The 21,580-nt window shown below is 36.4% G+C and overlaps 1 long non-coding RNA gene across 1 annotated transcript; it reads right to left on the bottom strand.

Annotated features, from left to right (window-relative positions):
- Positions 1-8,004: 8,004 nt before the first annotated feature.
- Positions 8,005-9,728, bottom strand: LOC132168595 (uncharacterized). The gene is made up of 6 exons (XR_015909808.1): positions 9,668-9,728; positions 9,441-9,509; positions 9,280-9,348; positions 8,365-8,433; positions 8,183-8,276; positions 8,005-8,070 (listed from the first exon to the last, which is right to left on the bottom strand). It is a non-coding gene; the product is annotated as an uncharacterized LOC132168595 (long non-coding RNA).
- Positions 9,729-21,580: the final 11,852 nt, after the last annotated feature.

Below are 21,580 nucleotides of genomic sequence, written 5' to 3'. Positions count from 1 at the left end.
AATTTAAAACTTAAAAGAAGGACACGCGGCAGGCTAGGACAAAATAAAAATTTTTGGATTAAATCCAACCGTTCATTTTTTATTTTTGTTAAAACATTTATTAAATCCAACGGCTGGGAATCGTTTTGAGAAAAAAAAAAAACCCTAAAACTAATCGTCCATTCGTCTGCCTGGGGCGGGGAGATCAAGAGACGAGAGGGAGAGGGATTGAGTCTGAGGGAGATGAAGAGACGAGAAGGAGAGGGACTGAGGGAGAACCGGAGAAAGCGATCTCATTTGCAGATTCGCAATGGTCACTGCAGGAACTATGAAGTCACTGCAGTGAGCATTCAATGCCAGTCTCAGCCCTCTCCCATTGTGGTTGAAGAATTGAATGCTCGCATTCAATCCTTCTCAACCCCCACCCAACAACCCGTTTGTTCCAGTTTCCCAATTAAGCCTACCCAGCCGTTGATCGATCATTTCTCCACTACATCTAATGGCTTCTAGCCATTCGTACAATATTTTTGAGAGAAGCTCTTGAGGTAACACGTGAATCTCTTCCAGTCTTCCATTTCAAACCAAAAGATTTGAGTTTGTGTATACAAGAGACTACCAGAGTACCAGTTGTTCACCGAATCACCTATGCGGCTATGCCGTCCAATCTCGCCGCCAAATCCCCATTTTTTTTTTTTTTTTGCTTATTTAAGTTATTTGAGTTATTTAATTGATTTCTGATTTTTTTTTTTTTTTGTTAACATGTGGTTCTAATGTGTGTCGTGTGCCCCTGACTGTGTGTTGTGGTGTGGCAGGTTTCTCTTCTCCAAACCCTAGCCCCTAGGCGTAGCATATACCATTCCGATGGCTATTGATCTGACGGTGATGGTCCTGATGGACATGGCACTTGAGTATTGGGGTTCCAGTTCCAGTCTCTTGCTTTTTTTTTTATTCATTCCCATCCCCTTTTTATACATGCTCTGTAACTTTGTTTGCTCTATCCTTTATTATCGATTCGACAAAACGAACTTGTTCATTCTTTTGAAGAGTGAAGCTAGCAGACTCTGTCACTCGACTCACTCTAACTCTCTAAGTTATGTTTATCCTAACTCCTATCTTCCTGAATCATACCTTGTTTGGTCTCTTAAATTATTTTCTGATTTGATTGTGAGTTGTTTAGTTAATTTCTAATTATATTGTGTGTTTTTATCATTTCAGAGAGGAAATTGTGCACACTGCCTCCTTAAATTGGTGGGTTGTATACTTGTATTTGCAAAGTACAAACCCTATTGTAAGTTGCAACATATTCAGTTGTCTGTCGGAGGCTCAGGTTTTTAACAACTTATGCTAAATTAATAGGAAACCCTAATTAAGTTATGCTATGTTTTTTATCCCCGAGTAGTAATGTATGTTTGTTATATTTTGTTATGTATAAGTATAATGCATTAATGTGCCTAATTAAGTTATGCTTTGAGCCTTTGATTAAGTTCTGTTAAGTTATGCATTTATTCTCAATGTGATGAATTTTTGCCCATCTCATTAATTCATGATCTAAAAAATTTATGCTTTGATATTTGCTCTCTAATTAATGATGTAAATGTTTGTTATATTCTGTTATGTACAAGAATAATGCATTAATGTGCCTAACTAAGCTATGCTTTGAGCCTTTGATTAAATTCTGTTAAGTTATGCATATATTCTCAATGTGATGAATTTTTGCCCATCTCATTAATTCATGATCTAAACACTTTATGCTTTGATTTTTGCTCTCTGATTAATGATGTAAATGTTTGTTATATTCTGTTATGTACAAGTAAAATGCATTAATGTGCCTAATTAAGGCTATTAAGCTATGCTTTGAGCCTTTGATTAAGTTCTGTTAAGTTATGCACACTGCCTATGTTAAAGCAAAAACATAAGTTATTCTGTTATGTATAATGTATTCTGTTAATGTAGTTTCTGTTAATTGATTTTTTATTTTCCATTAATGTATTATGTTATTTTATTTATCGAGTTTTTTAATTTTACAAATTATTAACAGTTATCATGGACAATACATTTCAACTCAATGATGTTGATATGGGTGATGATTCACCCACTGCCGACCCTACTCTTGGATCTAGTGTGTCTGCTAGCACTGAATGCACACCAGATGAACATGTTAATCTGGTTTCTCCTGCTGTTGTTGTATCTAGGGATGAGGCTGGTCTTGGGGATGGGGATGGGAATGGGGATGGGGATGGGGTTGGGCCTGGGGCTGGGGGTGAAGGTGGGTCAGTTGCCTTCCAAAGGAGGGAAAGGCAAAGGACTTCCAAAGTCTGGAATGACTTTTCTTCTATTGAAATAAATGGTGTGAAAAAATCCCAGTGTAATTGGTGTAAGAGGTTGTTTTCTGTAGGGAAATCTAGTACTACCTCCACCCTTAGTAGGCATCTAGCTGCTTGTGTGAAGTTTGTGGAGTTGAATAGCCTTAAGAAGCAAAAGACTTTGTCTTTTGAACCTAGTGATGACAATGATGGATTAGGGACCTTGACAAACTTTACTTTCAATGAGAAGAAAGTTAGAGAACTTGCTGCCCATATGGTACTTCTACATGAATATCCCTTTAATATGATGGAGCATGAACTTTTTAACAAGTTCATGAGGGCTTGCACACCATACTGGAAAAAAATTAGTCGTGCCACTGTAAAAAGTGATTGCATTGCCACTTATAACATTGAAAAGCAAAAGTTGAAAACACTTCTAAGTGGGATTGATAGGGTAAACATAACTACTGATATGTGGACCTCCTCCCAAAGGGTTTCATATATGGTGGTTACTTGCCATTTTGTGGATTCTAATTGGCTACTCCAAAAGAGGATTTTAAATTTTTGTAATGTACCTCCTCCACATTCGGGTGTTGTTATTGCTGAAGCCTTAAGAAACAATTTTATTGAATGGGGCATTTTGGATAAAGTACTTATAATAACTGTTGATAATGCAAGTGCTAATACTGCTGCCATTGACATTTTGAGAGATGATTTTGAGTTGAGGGGTAGTTTGCCTATTGGGGGGACTTATGTTTCATGTTAGGTGTTGTGCTCATATTACCAATTTATTGGTGCAAGCAGGACTTTCAGAAATAGGGGACATAATAGATTCTGTTAGGGCAGGGGATTAAATATATAGCGGCTTCTGAGAGGTGGTTGATTGCATTTAGTGATATAGCAAAGTGTTTGGACTTGGGTTCTAATAAACTTGTTTTAGATGTTCCTACCAGATGGAATAGCACCTACTTGATGTTGAAGACTGCAATTAGGTTTAAGGAAGTGTTTCCTAGATACCATAGAGTAGAGCAGGCTTTTCTGTGGGTGGTAAGTCCTGAACAGTGGGAAAAGGTTGAGAATGTGAACCAAGTTTTAGCTGTTTTCAATGATGTGACCAATGTTGTCTCTGGAAGTGACTACCCTACATCCAATCTGTTTCTACCTGAGGTGTGGAGAATGAAAGGAATTGTGGATATTAAGGGTGGGGATATGAATGAATATATGAGATTAATGTCAGCTAAGATGAGTGATAAATTTGATAAGTATTGGGGTGAATCTAATATGGTGATGGCTTTAGCTACTATGTTGGATCCTAGATACAAAATGAAGTTGATTAGGTTCTGTTTTCCTATCATTTATCTACTTGATACAAAAGGTGATAACATAAAGGCTGTGTTGAGTACTTTGAAAGAGTTGTTTGAGGTTTAAATTGCTGCCCATAATGCATCTATCATTCAACAACAAGCAGCTGCTGAAGTCAGTGTTGCTACTACTTCAATTGCCTCTGTTACAGAGGAAGTTTCTGGTGGCAGATCACGCTTTAGGCAACATATTAGAAGCAATGACATCATCCAGCCCATAAAAAAAATAGATTTGGATGTATATCTGAAGAAGATGTATTCATTTCTAATAGTGAGAATGGTGAAGATAGTGATGCAAACTTTGACGCTTTGGGATGGTGGAAATCCAATGCCTTAAAGTACCGCATCTTATCTAAGATGGCACGGGATGTATTGGCTGTTCCAATCAGTACAGTTGCTTCAGAATCATCTTTCAGTGCGGGTGGTAGAGTTATTAAACCCCATAGAGCATCATTATCAATTGATACTGTTGAGATGCTCCTATATGGTGCAGATTGGGTTAGAGCACTTCATGGCATTAAGAAAAAATCTCGAACACCTGTAAGTTAATGATTCTGTTATTTTATTTATTTCCATTTTCCAAGCTCTTTTTACTTATAATTGCACCTTATTAACTTTGTGTTTGTGTTTGTAGAAAAATGGTGGAAGTGGAATTGCCAAATGTGTCGTGAATGCTTTTTTCTCATTTCTGTGAGGTTATGATTCTGTTATTTTATTTATTTCAATTTTTCAACCTCTTTGTTACTTATAATTTCACCTTATGAACTTTGTGTTTGTGTTTGTAGAAAATGGTGGAAGTGGAATTGCCAAATTTGCTGTGAATGCTGTTTTCTCATTTTCTGTGAGGGATTCTCTGAAAAAACTGAATCTATTTACTGTTTTCCTATGCTTATTAAATATGTAATTTGAATGTCACATTTTATTTTGATGTTATGTTCTGTATTAATTGTTATACTTTGTTGGCTTTGTTGGAATTTGGAATGTTGAACACTTGGATTACCTGTTTTAATTTTTATACCTTTGCTAGCTTTGTTGGAACTTGGAATATTGGACATTTGGACAACCTGTTTTAATTGTGTAATCTTTATTATAGGTTCATTTTGAGTTTGCTTGTAACCTATTATTAGCCTATATCATGCATCAACCTGTGTTCATACTGCCCTCCCATTGTTTTTGCAGATCTGGTTTTTGAACAATCATTAAAAGGTCCATTTGCAATTTTGAATAATCGTAAGTGATAATTCTCCCTTGACATGTTGCAAGGGAGTTAAATACTTCTAACAAATTTTTTTTTTTTCATTGAATGCAGTGACTGTCTATGTGGGTTTGTGGCAACTAGTGCTGTGTAATTTAGGTGCATATTTCTCATTGGTCTTTAGGTTAATCTCTCTATGAATTTGATTATATTAACTTGTTCATGTAACTAGTTTTAAATCATTGAATGCAAGTTCTTTATGATTCTGTTATTTGATTTATTTCCATTTTCTAAGCTCTTTTTTATTAGTAATTTCATATTATTAACTTTGTTTTTGTGTTTGGGGAAAATGTTGGAAGTGGAATTGTCAAATTTGCCATGAATGCTGTTTTCTCATTTCTGTGAGGGAATTTGTTTACTGCTTTCCTTTGCTTATTGAATATGTAATTTGAATGTCAACATTAGATTTTGATGTTATATTATGTAATAATTGTTATACCTTTGCTAGCTTTGGTGGAACTTGGAATATTGGACATTTGGATAATCTGTTTTAATTTTTATACCTTTGTTAGCTTTGTTGGAACTTGGAATATTGGACATTTGGACAACCTGTTTTAATTGTGTAATCTTTATTATAGGTTCATTTTGAGTTTGCTTGTAACCTATTATTAGCCTATATCATGCATCAACCTGTGTTCATACTGCCCTCCCATTGTTTTTGCAGATCTGGTTTTTGAACAATCATTAAAATGTCCATTTGCAATTTTGCATAATCATAAGTGATAATTCTCCCTTGACAAAATGCAAGGGAGTTAAAAACATCTAACAATTTTTTTTTTCTTTCAATACAGAGACTTAGAGAGCCAATTTGTGGTAACTGCAAGTCTGTAACTGGGAACCAAAAGTGATGTATTTTGTTTTAAGTAATCTTGTTGTTTATGTTTATTTTGAATTTGCTTGTAATCTCTATTATAGGTTCATTTTGAGTTTGCTTGTAATCTCTATTATTGGTTCATTTTTAGTTTCCTTGTAATCTCTATTATAGGTTCATTTTTATTTCCTTGTAATCTTTATTATAGGTTCATTTTGAGTTTGCATGTATTCTCTATTTTAGGTTTATTTTGAGTTTACTTGTAAAGTTGTAATCTCTATTTTAGGTTCATTTTGAGTTTGCTTGTAATCTCTATTTTAGATTCATTTTGAGTTTCCTTGTAATCTCTATTTTAGGTTCATTTTGTGTTGGCTTGTAATCCCTGTTTTTGGTTCATTTTCAATTTGCTTGTAATCTATATTATAGGCTTATAGTTTCATTTTCAATTAGCTTGTAATCTTTATTAAAGGTTCATTTAGAATTTGCTTTGTAATCTCTATTATGTTCATTTCCAATTTGCTTGTATTTTGTCATATGGCTGTTTGCTGATGTAGGTACACTCATACAATTATATTGAATTTCTATGATGAATTTTGTGTTTTTGTTCACTGACTTTGAATTTTTACTTCTTTTTTAACCATTAAACGAGCCTTAAATGAGCTGGGCCACACAGTTAAGGCTCGTTTGACCCATTTACTGGGCTCGGGCTCAATAAAATGGACCATTAAACGAGCCTTACACGGGCCGAGCCACACATTTAAGGCTCGGCTGGCCCATAAACCGGGCTCGGGCTTGGGCTCGGGCTCGATAAACTGGAAAGAAATTAACCCATCATTTTCGAGCTTGGGCCGAGTCGAGCCACTCAAGTACTTGACTCGGCCCGAATTCCCCATTCTAGTGAGCCCAAGCTCGATCCTGAGCCAATGTTGTTTCCAATGAGTCGAGTTCGAGCAATGGTTTTGTAGCTCGGCTCGAGCTCGAGACCGGCTCAATTATTTGCACTCTGTAATGAGCTAACCCAATATTGGCAAAACTCGACTCGGCTCGGCTCATTTACAGCCCTAATTCCTTGTATCCAAACAGCCGTGTACGAATTTGAAATTTAGAATGCTTTGGATTAAAACAAATATGTGTATTCTTATACATATCGTTTACGACACGTTTTCTATCCAGAAATATGTTGTCCTTTTTATTTTATTTTTTCTTTGTTTGAAATTGCCCACATAATCATTATTTCCTTGTTGGCAAGCACCAAGAAAACGTAATCTATAAAGCAATTTCCTTCAAAAAAAATTTGATCTTCTTGAGTTAATTTAAGTGTGGGGTCGAGCACTGTCCAATCAGAATCGAGATTACTGTTAATCCAAATCCTAGGCTGTGAAAAAATATGAGAGAGAGGGAGGAGTTGTACCTAAAGGTTGACTGATAATTGTTGAACCTTTTTTTCTCATTGATGGGAAACAAGAGTTGTTGATGGCCACGTAGGGAGATAGTGACCGTTAATCCTAATCTTAGGTTGTAATCGTTATCTAATTGAAACCGACATATACATCATCCCTAATAGGCAAATGGGATAATTCTTTGATTCCCTATATAACAAAGTGTTATCTTCTTCCTTGCTTTCATATTTTACATTTTTTTTGTTCCTTTTTTTTTTTAATATATTTTACATAATTTGTTTTTTTTTTTTTTTTACTGTTTGTTTTGATTATGGGATTCTTCGTTCTAACAGGCCATTAGGGAAAATGTGCCGAAACTAGTCAGGACAGTTGAACGGCTTTGAATTACATTGAGATTCAATGTAATTTGAACAGCTAATGTGATAAAATATATATGAGTTACCTACTCGGACAAGTAAAACTCATATATCTTCTTTCATATTAACTATCCGAATTCATTCATTCATTTTGCATATAATTTTAACATTATTAGTGTAAAATTGTTAAAATCCCACATATACCTACAGATTCCATGAGATATAGTAAAACTAGAATGAACAGTAAAATAGCAATAAATGCGAGAATATTTAATTTCTTAATATATAGTAGACTACGGTAGAAGAGCAAATGCCAAGACCAATATAATGATTGGTTTAGGTAAGGCAGCCAGCCAAGTACGGGCACTTACAGAGAATTTAATAGCAAGTGCTTCTCACAAAATTTTTTAAGTCCTATCTAGAGAAGATTGATCAGTGTTTCTCGATTATGGTATTTTCACATATATTTAAGCGGATAAAATAATTAAGAATTGTCCATCTGGCATTATAATTACCAATGTCAATGCAGGAAAAAAACAAAAAAACAAAAAACAAAAGTTTGTTGTTGTTGGCTGATACTCTACAATGAGATAATTCATCTCCACCTGTGAAAGTAACAGAATATTATCATTAAAACTCATTGACACGTTGAAGACTCCAATACCAAAAAAGAAAATAATAAAGCAGATAATAATAACACAAATTATTATCACCAACCTTTATCAGAAAGCTATTAACGAGAGAGGTGTTTTGCATGGATATGTTTCGATGCCATGCCGTGCAGCTGTGAGGGTCCCATGTCAGACTGGTCCTGGAACAAGAAGGGTAATCAACAATAATTTAAGTAAATCCATGGAAAGCAAAAAGCTTGAAAAATCCTAACCGATGATGTTAAGTACCATATCTTGCAAACTATCCTGCACATCAAAACAAGTCTCTGTAGTTTGTGGTCTGAAATGCAACTGCCCCTGCATGAAACAGAGTATCATTATTTATTAAACACATAGTAGCAAGGTTTTGATAATCAACAATACTAATAATCCAAGGATCCACAAAATCTTTTGGGTATATCAAGGTATCCATAACACAAATGGCCCAGAGAAATGTGAATTGAACTCCTTTTATTTTTAGATGACTTCCTTGACATATCTATCAAGCCAACAAAAACCCGCAAGGGTCAACTTCAATAATCGACTCATTTGGATTATATCATGAGATTGGTTGTTAGAGTCCTCACCTAACCGATACACGGTTCTTACGGGCGGAATCATGTATCCGTAGTTTACCCAGCAATTGCTGCAACAGTTGGGTCACGATGTGGCTCTGCCTTGAAGGTGTTCTACATCATCAAAATATATCAGCCAACAAAACTACAAGTTTTTTTTTTTTTTTAATGAGTAACGCAAATTATATTAAAAAAAGCATAAGACACCCTTGTGTACACACGCCCTAGCATAATCATTTGTTTTGTTTTGGGCCCATATTGGGATGGGCCAATTTAGTGAACACATGAGGTAGCCATTTACTCTCAACCCTAATTTTCACATAATGACCTAATGAAGCCTAATGGGCAAACTTAACTTATATATAGGGTGAGAATAAATGGCTTCCTCATGTGTTCACAAAATTGGCCCATCCCATTATGGGCTCAAAACAAAACAAATGATTATGCTAATCCACCCAAAAAGAATAAATACAGCAAGAAAGGCGCAACATGCCACCGACCCAACCCAAACAAAAGCCTCGTAGAACATCGAAAACCCTTAATACTCAAAAGCCAACAAAACTACAACTAACATGATAGAACGCCATACCATCCCATGCAACCTTTGTTGAGTTAGGTAATGGCCATCATGGATAGGTGCAATTGAGTTCAGTTGTCCCTACAACAAAAAATAAGAGCCCAATTTAGGTATTGCATTTATAGACAAAATAAAACAATATCCAAGAAATCAATTAGTCAAATATCGATTACCAGCCCTTGCATGTTATGTTGGTTGCTGTAATATTCATCGCGACTTGGAACTATTGAGTTTAATTGTCCCTATGAGAAGCAAAAGATGGATGAAAGAAGTTATTGATAAACATAAAAGTTATGTCGTTGGAAATACTTATCTATGGTTCCTTGATGGAACTCCATACTATTATGGTAATAATAAGGTAAATAAATAAACCAATAAACAAATAAAAGTAGGATCTTACCATTCCCTGCACGATTTGTTGAGTGCCAAAATAGCCATCAAAGGCAGCCCTTGAGTTCAGTTGTTCCGATAATAAATATATGGAAACAATGAAAAAACTCTAATGCTAAGTGACAGTCATAGTCAAATGAGTAGTGTTGAAAACAAGAATGTCTTCCTGTTGCATGCATAATGGTAGCTATTTAAACCACATCATACCATGTCTTGCATGCTCTCTTGCGATTCATAGGACATATCAATTAAGCACGTGTGCTCGTAAATTCGTGTGTCCCTACAACAAGTACGGAACCCACATCAAGATGTCCCTTTAAAATATAATACCAGAACCTGCATTTCTTTAGATAAAATGAGCAAGTCTAAACAATGACATTACGAACCACTGGTTGCCAGTTGTCATGGGTTCCAATTGATATGACCTCAGGCTCTGAATGTACCTAAAATTACAAACAAGACCTGCTCAAATAAAAAATACATTTACAAAAATTCATTATAAAGTTTCAAGATTAAATTAATAACCACCAAAAACTTAACTAACCTGTCGTTTTTTGGATGCACTGTTTTTTTTATTTGTCTTGCTAGAGCTGCTAGTTTGGTTCACTTCTTCAACTCCTTGAGGACCACGAATTGATGGTGAGCTTGGTTCTATTAAACTCTGAATTGAGTTATTTACACACTCACACTTTCTCAAAGCTTCTTCGAGTGCCTTCAACGCAATATTGTAGGTCGCTGGGGATAAAGATGCTTCATCACCCAACTTAAAAGGCCCGTTGACATAAATCATTGTAGCCTTGAACCCTACACTCAACAACAACTGAAACTTCCCTTGTTATTTGTCTACTCTTTTCATCCTTTGTCCAACGTTTCAATACATACTGAGATGGAATGCTGCGTACACCAGACATTTGCAGAACAATCATTACATGCCTACAAAGGAAACCACTGAATTCAAATAAACGGCACAAGCAAGATATATCTTACGTTGTTTCATTCCACACCACAATAAAATCTTGATTCTCTTCAAAATCTTGAACCCTAAAAGTTTTGGTTGCTCCATCTTCACTTTCTTTTCTTGGATGACAAGCAACTACTCCCAAAACCTCATTCTGGAATTTCCTGAATATCGCATGTGTGTACGAAGTTGCACATTCTAACCCAGAAAACCGCCTGATCAAATACAATTTCAGATGGTGAAGATAGGCCATCGGAATCTTCGACGGAAAACAGATTTCCTTCGAATATTCATGGCTGCCCTTCCAACACCCTTACTTTATCCCACTCCTTCTCAAATTCCACTAAAAACAAGTTCTCTCCCATCACCTTAAAAGTAAGGTGTCCCGTTGGATGCCATCCCTTGATCAACTGGCGTCTGATAATCTCTTTTCCCACATAGCGATCTGTCAGCAATGTCCCTATCAGACAGACCTTTCCACGTGATACTACATTCTCCACCGACCGTGGTTGGATCGCCGTCTCCAATGATTCACCCTCATCAAGAGACAACTTCCCCCATAACTTCACCAGATCGTCCGCCATGACACACACCAATCACCAGATAGCAGAAAATACGATTGCAATATGCCTCCACAGTCTTCAAGAGACTTGGAAAAAGTTTCCCTCTCCTCTAGGGTTTGAGTCTTGAGGGAAAACTTTGTTTTTGTTTTCTGATTACAATTTCTTTTAAAGTCTATAGAAAAAATGAATGAGTATTGATTCAAATAGCTAAGGCGCATGTATCGATTTCATACTCCTATAAAAGGAATCATAAGTTCTAGTCATATATAATACTCAAAAACATAGGTTGACGTCCCTAATTAGGGGTAACTCAATTTGTTGGAGATCATGGCCCTCGAAACGGAGTTGAATCCTCCTCCCCCCCTTCCCTCTCTCTGTTCGGACATGTTTTAAAAAAAAAAAAAAATGCCTTAATATGGTTGGACCTACAAAATGTAGAAACCAATCTACAATACAAGAAATTAGATCTTTAGGGGTGACTTTGAGTCGACCCTAAAGGTCCTAAAGTAGACGATGTTGCCAACAGCGTCGACTTTTCGACCCTAAAGGTGTCGACGCTAATAGTCCAACCCTAATGATCAAATATCTGATTATCAGGGTCCACTTAAAAGTCAACCCTAATGATCACTTTTAGCGTCCACTTTATCGACCCTAAAAGTCGCAATGTTTTGACCCTAAAGATGATGTAAACGGAAGCGAAAGTCGACCCTAATAGTCCACTATTAGCGTCCACTTTTAGTTAACCATTAGCGTCCACAAAGTGGACCCTAATGGTCCTTAAAAAAATAATAATAATAACTATCAGCGTCCAAACCAAAGTGGACGTTGATAGTTAGCCATTAGTGTCCACAAAGTGGACCTTAATGGTCCTAAAAAATTAAAAAAAAAAAAAAAAAAATTAACTATCAGCGTCCACTTAGAGTCGACCCTAATGATCACTTTTAGCATCCACTTTATCGACCCTAAAAGGCACAATGTTTTGACCCTAAAGATGATGTAAACGAAAGAATTAGTCGACGCTGATAGTCAACATTAGCGTCCACTTTGTGGACGCTAATGGTCCAAAAAAATTAAAAAAATTGACTATCAGCGATCACTTTTAGCGTCCACTTTATCGACCCTAAAAGGCGCAATGTTTTGACCCTAAAGATGATGTAAACGAAAGAATTAGTCGACGCTGATAGTCAACATTAGCGTCCACTTTGTGGACGCTAATGGTCCAAAAAAATTAAAAAAATTGACTATCAGCGATCACTTTTAGCGTCCACTTTATCGACCCTAAAAGGCGCAATGTTTTGACCCTAAAGATGATGTAAACGAAAGAATTAGTCGACGCTGATAGTCAACATTAGCGTCCACAAGGTCCAAAAAAAAATAAAAAAATTGACTATCAGCGTCCACATCAAAGTGGACGCTGATAGTTAACCATTAGGGTCCACTCTTTGTGGACCTTAATGGTCCTAAAAAATAAAATAATAATAATAATAATCTGCGATCGATCGCACTTGGAGTGCGATCGATCGCAGCATCAGTAGGTTTTCGACATTTTGCGATCGATCGCACTTGGAGTGCGATCGATCACAGCATCAGTATGTTTTCGACATTTTGAGATCGATCGCACTTGGAGTGTGATCGATCGCAGCATCAGTATGTTTTCAACATTCTGCGATCGATCGCACTTAGAGTGCGATCGATCGCAGAATCAGTAGGTTTTCGAAATTTGCAGATCGATCGCACTTGGAGTGCAATCGATCGCAGCATCAGTAGATTTTCGAAATTTGGAGATCGATTGCACTTAAATTTGGTGATCAATCGCACTCCAAGTGCGATCGATCACAGCATCAGTAGGTTTTCTAATGATTTCCAGTTCAAGTGAAGAACCACTTGGTTTTGTTCACTGCAAATAACATCAAAAGTCAACTGACCATATCTAGTCTTAGCAAAAGAGTCACTAATAGAGCCTAGATCTTGAAGGCTTAAGAACATAGCATATTTGTAACTCTGACAAAAGACAACTAAAAGGCCAAACTGCAGTCCATTCTTATCCATGCAACCACATGCATATCAACTGATGTTAAAAATTAGACTTTTAGTCAGCTCATTATTTATCAACCCACTTAGCTTGTCTCAAGTGTCATGGAGAGATCAAGACCACATTAAATTAGTCAAAATACAACCACCAACCTCTTGTTGAATGTGGACACCGAAATCTCCAAATACAATGTTCCCAGACGCATCTTTAGCATTAGTTTTCTGAAGAAAATTCTGCATCAGAAAACAACAACATACTGAATTTTACTCTTTATCTTGGGAAAAAATATAATGAAGAAGTTATAAGATCTATGCAATGCAATGAAATGAACACAGGCAGTTTTTCATAGTATTTCATGAAGCCAAAAAAGGACTGCACAATTTAAATCACCTGATCAATTAATAGTATTCAACCCACAAGTGAAAATATGAATTCCTTACGTAACTCACCTGCCCTGCTCCCTCAGACACATATAATAGCCGAACCCATTGTCTCAATCAGGTATTTCAGATGACTCAAAACACCATGAGGCCCGTGCAAATTAAAAGATACCTTAAATGTGCATATCAGTAGAATCAGTAACAACTCACAAAGATAACTATCCAATTAATTGCTAGTAATAAGTACCTCAGGAATCAAACATATGTCAATTTGTCCACTAGCTAGGGATGCATGCATAGCTATATATCCACTGCTACGGCCCATCAATTTCACAATGCCAACACCATGATAAGCACTGTGCGCCTAATAACAAGATTGAGACAAAAAAAAAAAAAAAAAAAAAAAAAAAAAAAAGTTCACTATGAAGAAACCAACACTGAAAGAATTCAGCAGGAAAACTTATCCAGAGAAACATAACTCCATGCATGGGCAAGTAAAATGCACGTAGAGTACCGCTATAAGAAACATTGCATTTATGTTTAAGTACACAACAACATTGTTTGATGAATCAATTAATGTATGAAATAATCAAACTAATCTAAATGCCCACAAGAAACGTAACTCAAAATGACTAACCTCATCAAAATCATAAAAAATATGTGAGAACTACCCCATTAACAAAACCAGCCAAGGGAGAAAACTATTAAATATATGTTTTACAATCCATGGGCAACAAAATTCCAGAACCCAAAATAAAGTACTTATCTGCATCCTCTTCCTTGCCAATTCATCCTCATAAGCAATTTGAGTAATCTACCACAATGAACCAATATATAATATCAAAGACAATAGAATGAAACCCAACATAATAGTGAAAGAGATACTAAAAATGTGTTTCTTCATGAAATATATTAAAGCGAGAACCTGCTTGAGTGGTTTAACTTTCTTGTACTCTTATCATCCTGCATACACTTAAAAATAAAATTTAGAAAGATATTATTACTCCCTTGCATTGTTTACTCAAAGTTCTTTAACCTTGATAACCATGTCAAGGCAGATTTACTAACTCAAAAGTTCTTGAACCAAAAATTTTGCGAATATCTTAACATAATATAAATCAAATAAAAAGTACCAACAAATATATATTACCAAACAGATCACGATCAACAAATAGTCAAATACACATTAGCAAATAGAAAGTAGCAACAACTATCCAAATATATAGTATCAAAAAATATATCCCTAATAGATGCTATCAAAAAGTACAGCCTAAATAAATAGTTATTCGAAAGCTCCCTCAATAGTTGGCTTCACTTGATGCACCTCCAAGCAAGCTCCCTCCAGACCTAAGAAGAATAAAATTTCATATAATGATCAATAAGCTTTTTAACGATTACTTAGTCTGCGTGTTTTTGTAAAATTAATGCATAGGTAGAGTTTCACTAACCCTCCAATACGTGACATTAAGAACTCAACAGTGGCTTTCAATTTGTTCGTTTCCTCAACATTGGCTTTCAAATTCTCCTTGTACTGATGAAGTTCGATTCTAGTCTGTTGAAGCTCGCTTTGAGTATCTTCTTGTCTTTTCCTACACTCATCATGGTTGTCGAAGTGGGTGAATGCTTGAGATGAAGTACTTAAAGGGGTAGGAATAAGACCGCATCCCATTCCTCTAACGTGCCCAGCTCGTCGGCCCCCTAGTACTTGTATGACTATTTCTTGCATTCGGTCATCCACACTTGTTCCCTCCACATTGCCTTTCTCTAAGGCCTCACTGGTTGTTAATTGTTGCATTTGAAGCTGCACAAGTCATAGTTAGCCTTAGTTTAATATATACTCCATGCAAGTTTACTATTCATGTTCTTCACTAATCAACTTAATGATTGGAGCGTAAACAGTTACTTACATATAGACTTTTGCATTTGTCGTTCACAAACTGTTTATCCTTTTTTCTTGTATGGGTAGCCTCATATAGTTCAACAGGATTGGACTTCACTTTTGTTTCTTGTTCCTACACATAATACATATAATCAAAGTTTACACTAAATAATGTTACTTTCATTAAATTATGGTACGAGATACTTATCTTTTGGTAAATGACGTTGACAAATGAACAAGTCCCAGCTGTGTGCTTTGTTTCCAATTTGCTTCTGTTTTTTATATTTCGTTCAGACTTTTTCTATGAAATTTTGGAGAAAAAAAAAAAACACAATTATTCATAAATGTCTTCAAGTGCATGCAAATTATATCAATCTGAATTTTCTAATCAGTATAATAATATATATTTACCTTCCATTTACCGTCATCAAATGAGTCACATATTAGGTTCCACTGTTCAGGACCATACCCTGCTGGCACGTTTTCCCTCCCAATAGCCTTAGCCTTGGCAATCCCCTCATCATCATCTTTATCAATGCCGTCAAAATATTTCTTGTAAGGGTCCCTATACAAGTTCGAACGAAGCCTAGCATATGCACGACCCAATTTATGTTCAACAGCTTTGATGTGCTCGTATCGTTCCATATTCAGTGCGAAGTTTGACTGATACATAATAGATAAGAAAACAATGGTAAAAAATGTGTTACATTATTTTTTCATATGAAACATATTATTAAACATTACATTGATATTCATACCTGAACATGAAATAACAACTTGCCCCGACCTTGACCTTGGCCTCGGCCTCATGCTGCTGGAACACGTTTGCGTCCTGTTGTTGTCATTGTTATGATCAATCTGCTAACAAGTCAAAAACCACAAAATTATATTAGTCAAATTATAACCATATAGCATGTTCAATATTTTTGACAAACATACAATAATCATGCTAGTAAAAAAAAAAAAACACCATAATATATATATATATATATATATATATATATATATATATATATAGAGAGAGAGAGAGAGAGAGAGAGAGAGAGAGCATCAACTTCATTAAATATGCTAATACACTTTGTACTTACACCAAATATGAGCTTATGTTCAACACATTTCATCATCAGATTCATATTCAGAATCTATATCACTGTTACTTGAAGATGATTGTTCGTGTTCAGAGTCCTCTTCGTGTTTAGAGTCTATATCGTTGTCGCTACATAACTCTTCTTCCTCATCAAAGTTTGTATCATAGTCCTCGTCTGGCAAGTTATCGTTAGCAAACATGCTTGCATCAAGTTGAATATATAATTCGTCAATTGCTATTGTCGCATCATCTCTACGTAATTGAGTGGAGGCTTCAACATTTGCTTCATCAACAAAGATCATATTACCCCCAACATATTCACCTTCCTGGTATACGTCATCACTGAGTCTTTGGTCATCTTCTGTATTAACTCCCTTTTGTACTGTTGGAATATCATAGATGTCTCTATTGATCCACTTCTGCACCATTTTTCAATTACCACCCAATTTGGGATCATCCAAGTAAAACACTTGCGAAGCTTGACATGCCAAGATGAACGGGTCGGATTCACACCATTTACGAGAAGTATTCACAATCGTGAAGCCTTGGTCCATTCGTACTCCTGTTGCACTCCCAGTATCCCACCAATCGTATTCAAACAAGTACACGAGATTTTGGCCAGGGTAACATAACTCTAAAATATTTTTTAACTCACCATAATACTCCGTTATTGAGGTTTCGTCCTCACTTGAAACAGAAACACCACTGTTCTGGGTACCTAACCCCATTCACGATGCAACCTCTATACGATCTAACATGACGATCAGGCCCACATGCAAGATCATATAATTGTTTTGAGCCATTGTCTGCAGTACGCCCACTATTATATAAACGTTAATGGAACCAACGTTCAAAGTTAGCCTCATGCTTTTTATCAATGTCATGGCCGCCTTCTCTTTTGATCATATTATAATGTTCACTGCATGAAAAATAAACGTATTGGTAAATGATCATCAACCCTACAATTATAACATGTTGTAACAGGTAAAACACAAAGACTATTACTAAACTTACTCCAAATATGAGGCCGTTTCATTACAGTTGGTAAGCACATACGATTGTGCCCTACCAAAATCATTAGCATCCAGTGTTACTAATTTAGCTGCTCCTAACGGCCGAACTCGTTGGGAGAACACATCCAAGCGTTGGCTCATTTCTACAACATCAACGTCAACATTTCTCCGTTCATGGTTCCATCTTGTCTCAATCCCCCGAAGATATACCTAGAACAGAAGGTCAAGTTCTCCTCAGCTAGGTAACACTCGACAATAGACCCCTTTGGACGCGCTTTGTTACGCGTCCACTTCTTATATCTTCCAAGTTCTCTTTCGAACAGATACATCCAACGGTTTTGTATGGGACCGGCAAGCTTGACCTCCCGAGGTAAATGAAGTGCTAGATGGATCATAACATCAAAAAAAGCTGGCGGAAATATTTTTTCCATTTTGCATAAAATTATTACAATGTTGACTTTCATTTGTTTCAGGATATCAACTTTCAACGTCCGTGCACATAACTGCGTAAAAAAGGTACTGAACTCGGTCAATGTTGTTCGTATTTCCGAAGTCGAGAAATTTCGAATTGCAACAGGAAGCAAGCGCTGTAAGAAGACATGACAATCGTGGCTTTTTATACCCAAAATTTTACCAGGAAGCTTGTTCACACATCGACCAATGTTAGATGCATACCCGTCAGGAAATTTAACACCTTTCAACCACTCACATAAACTCTTCTTCTCATCTCTTGTCAAGGTGTACTTCGCAAGTGGCATCCTATAAGTTTCACCATTTGGCTGCACATGCAATTCTTTACGTATACCCATCAACTGTAAATCTCTTCGTGCCTTGACTGTGTCCTTGGTCTTCCCATCAATATTCATCAATGTACCTAAGATACTTTCACATATGTTCTTCTCAATATGCATTACATCTAAATTATGACGTAGTTTCAAGCTTGACCAGTAAGGCAACTCAAAGAAAATACTTCTCTTCTTCCAATTCAACACAACATCTGTGTACTTTCTCTTTCTCCCGCTTGTTTTTCCAAATTGTGAACCCTCAGCATTCCTTAGCTGTTTCAACAATTGACTTGCAGACAATTCTTCAGGTTTCAATCTATGCTTCTCTGTACCATCGAACAAATCTCCTCTTTTGCGCCATGGATGCTCTTGAGGAAGCCACCGACGATGACACATGAAGCACACCTTATGCCCATACTTCAAATACCTGAACGATGTATCCTTATTACATACTGGACATGCAAGATTTCTAATTGTAGACCACCCAGATAATTTTTCATACGCGGGAAAATCATTTATAGTCCATAGTAATGTCGCATGCAATTGAAATGTCTCTTTCTTTGATGCATCGTTCACGCGTATGCCTTCATTCCATAAATCTTTCAAGTCATCAACCAATGGTCGCAAATATACATCAATATTCTTTCCAGGATCTGAAGGCCCTGGGATAATAAGGGGCAACATCAAATTTTGACTCTTCATACACATCCACGGAGGGAGATTATACACCGTTAACATTACTGCCCATATGCTATATGTTGTACTCATATTACCATATGGGTTGAAACCATCACTTGCTAAACCAAGCCGCACGTTGCGGGAATCACTTGCAAACCACTCATGTCTTTTATCAAACTCTTTCCATACAATAGAATCGGCGGGGTGTCTGAGAGTATTGCCATCATCTTCTCGACCTTCTTTGTACCACCGCATTTCCTTGGCCATTTCTTTTGTCATAAACAACCGTTGTAACCTCGATTTTATTGGGAATACCGTAAGACCTTTTGAGGAATATTACTTTTTCTGCCTTTGCCATCAATCCATCTTGAATTGTTGCACTTTGGGCATACCACTTTGTCTGCATATTCTTTCCAAAAAAGCACACAACCATTCTTGCATGCGAGTATCTTATCGTAACCGAATCCCAAGTGTCGCCTAAACTGTATTGCTTCTCTATACGAGCGTGGCAATGTCTCTCCATCTGGGAGGGCCGTCTTTATTAAGTCAATCATCATATCAAATGCCTTGTTACTCATGTTGCAGAACGCCTTTATATGAAGCATCTTCAGTACAAAAGCAATTTGTGTAAATTTCTTGCAGCCTAGATAAAGTTCTCGTAAACCATCTTCCCAAAATTGGTAGAAGGAGCTTGTTTGTTCGTGATTATCAGTTGTGGGGCCCTGTGAAGTAGAGGATTCTCCGATGTTAGCATCAACAAATGTCCCCATACATACATCGTCTAACAATTCTTCAACTACATCAACCTCCTCCATCATTTCACTTGTATGTGTGTGCATGTTTGTAGAAGTGTTTTTCCTAAAATGATTTTCTTCCCCGTGAAATATCCATCGAGTGTATGTCGGAGTAAATCCATTCATATACAAGTGGCCCTTCACCTCGCTAATATGAGAATAATATCGATTTGCACAATCACGGCATGGACACTTTGTCATATCACGTGAATCAACTGATTTAACTGTCATTCCCATGAATTCTTTCACACCTTTTTGAAATCGCTCTAAACATCGAGTACTTTCCCGCATCCAGCTCCTATCCATATTGATGTCCCTATTAGAGGTTATTTGTTACGTACATGTACGCACACAAGGGAATTAGAAGATCAGATTTTTAAGAATTAATAGAATTAAATGGGAAGTCTGTTCTCAAATATTAAGGGAGGGAAAGTTTAAAAGGAGCATGGGTAATGAGATAATTCTAGAAGTGAGTTACTAGTTTAGAACAAATATACACGAAATGATGCTAGCTCAATGCGATGTTACCTAACAAAATATTCTAGAAGTGGGTTACTAGTTTAGAACAAATATACACGAAATGATGTTAGCTCAATGCGATGTTACCTAACAAAATATTCTAGAACTGGGTTACTAGTTTAGAACAAATTTCTATTTGTAATTTATTTACTAGTTTAGCTCAATGACAGTTTTACATTTTTTAGTATTGTTGTTAGGTTTGATATTTATTATAGAATGTTGTCTTGTTTCAAGTTTACTGTGTTGCTTCCTTATTGAACTTAAATAGAAAAGACAATACAATCATAATCCATACCAACTTTGATAACAGAAGTAGATGTGAAGTAGAAAATTAATAACATAATCCTAATATAAGAATAAGACTTAATACTAATCTAAAAGTAATAATAAGAGAAGAAGCAAGGTTTAATACAACCACAAGAGAAGAAGAGGGGTTTAATGGAACCACAAAAGATTATGTGTTTATATATGTTAAAGCTTGTCCTTAGGGGATCGAGCGCAGGTCACATGTGATCGATCACAGGATCGATCGCAGTACCAAAAGCTCAAGGTGAGAATTAGAGCAAACTGCGATCGATCGTAGGATCAGTAGCTGAAGGTGAGAATCAGACTAATTTGCGATCGATCGCAGTATCAGAAGCCCAAAATGTGAATCAGAGTACTCTGCGATCAATCGCAGGCCTGATGCGATCGATCGCAGATAGGCGTTCATTGCCATAAAAACAGAAGGAACAAACTTCATTGTAGCCTGTATTTCATGTAAACTTGAAACAGGACATGTTCTGAAAATGGAGCATGTGCCTAGGCATAAACGGGGGAGGGCATAAATATAGGAGGGTAGGAAGCAACTGTCATTATCTTTGTCATATGCATGCATTGGTGATGGGAGTTTGGGAACACGGAAACCTGAATTTATTTAGCCAAATTTCGCTATGGGCCATATGGCATGCATGTTCTTTGCCAGCAGAAAATTGAAAATGAAAACCATCCGAAAATGACTTTTTTCATGTCATAGTGGATGACTTCTAGGAAACCTAACAACTCTGTAAATAGAGAAATGAGAGAGGAGACATTTCTGTTCTAGAGGAAGTATTCCAAATTTCCAATGCAGCTTTATTGAATACTTTCAAAGCCATCCACTAAATTATAATAATAATAGAGAGACAACTGCCAAACACACCCTAACATTTTAGCCTACCCAAAAAGGGCATGAACAGATAAATGGTGGGAGTTTA

This window comes from Corylus avellana, chromosome 1 (genome assembly GCF_965113065.1).
Source record: "Corylus avellana chromosome 1, dhCorAvel1.hap1.2, whole genome shotgun sequence".
NCBI lineage: Eukaryota > Viridiplantae > Streptophyta > Magnoliopsida > Fagales > Betulaceae > Corylus > Corylus avellana.
Note: the sequence above shows the minus strand (reverse complement) of the source record. Positions and strands in the feature narration are given on the sequence as shown.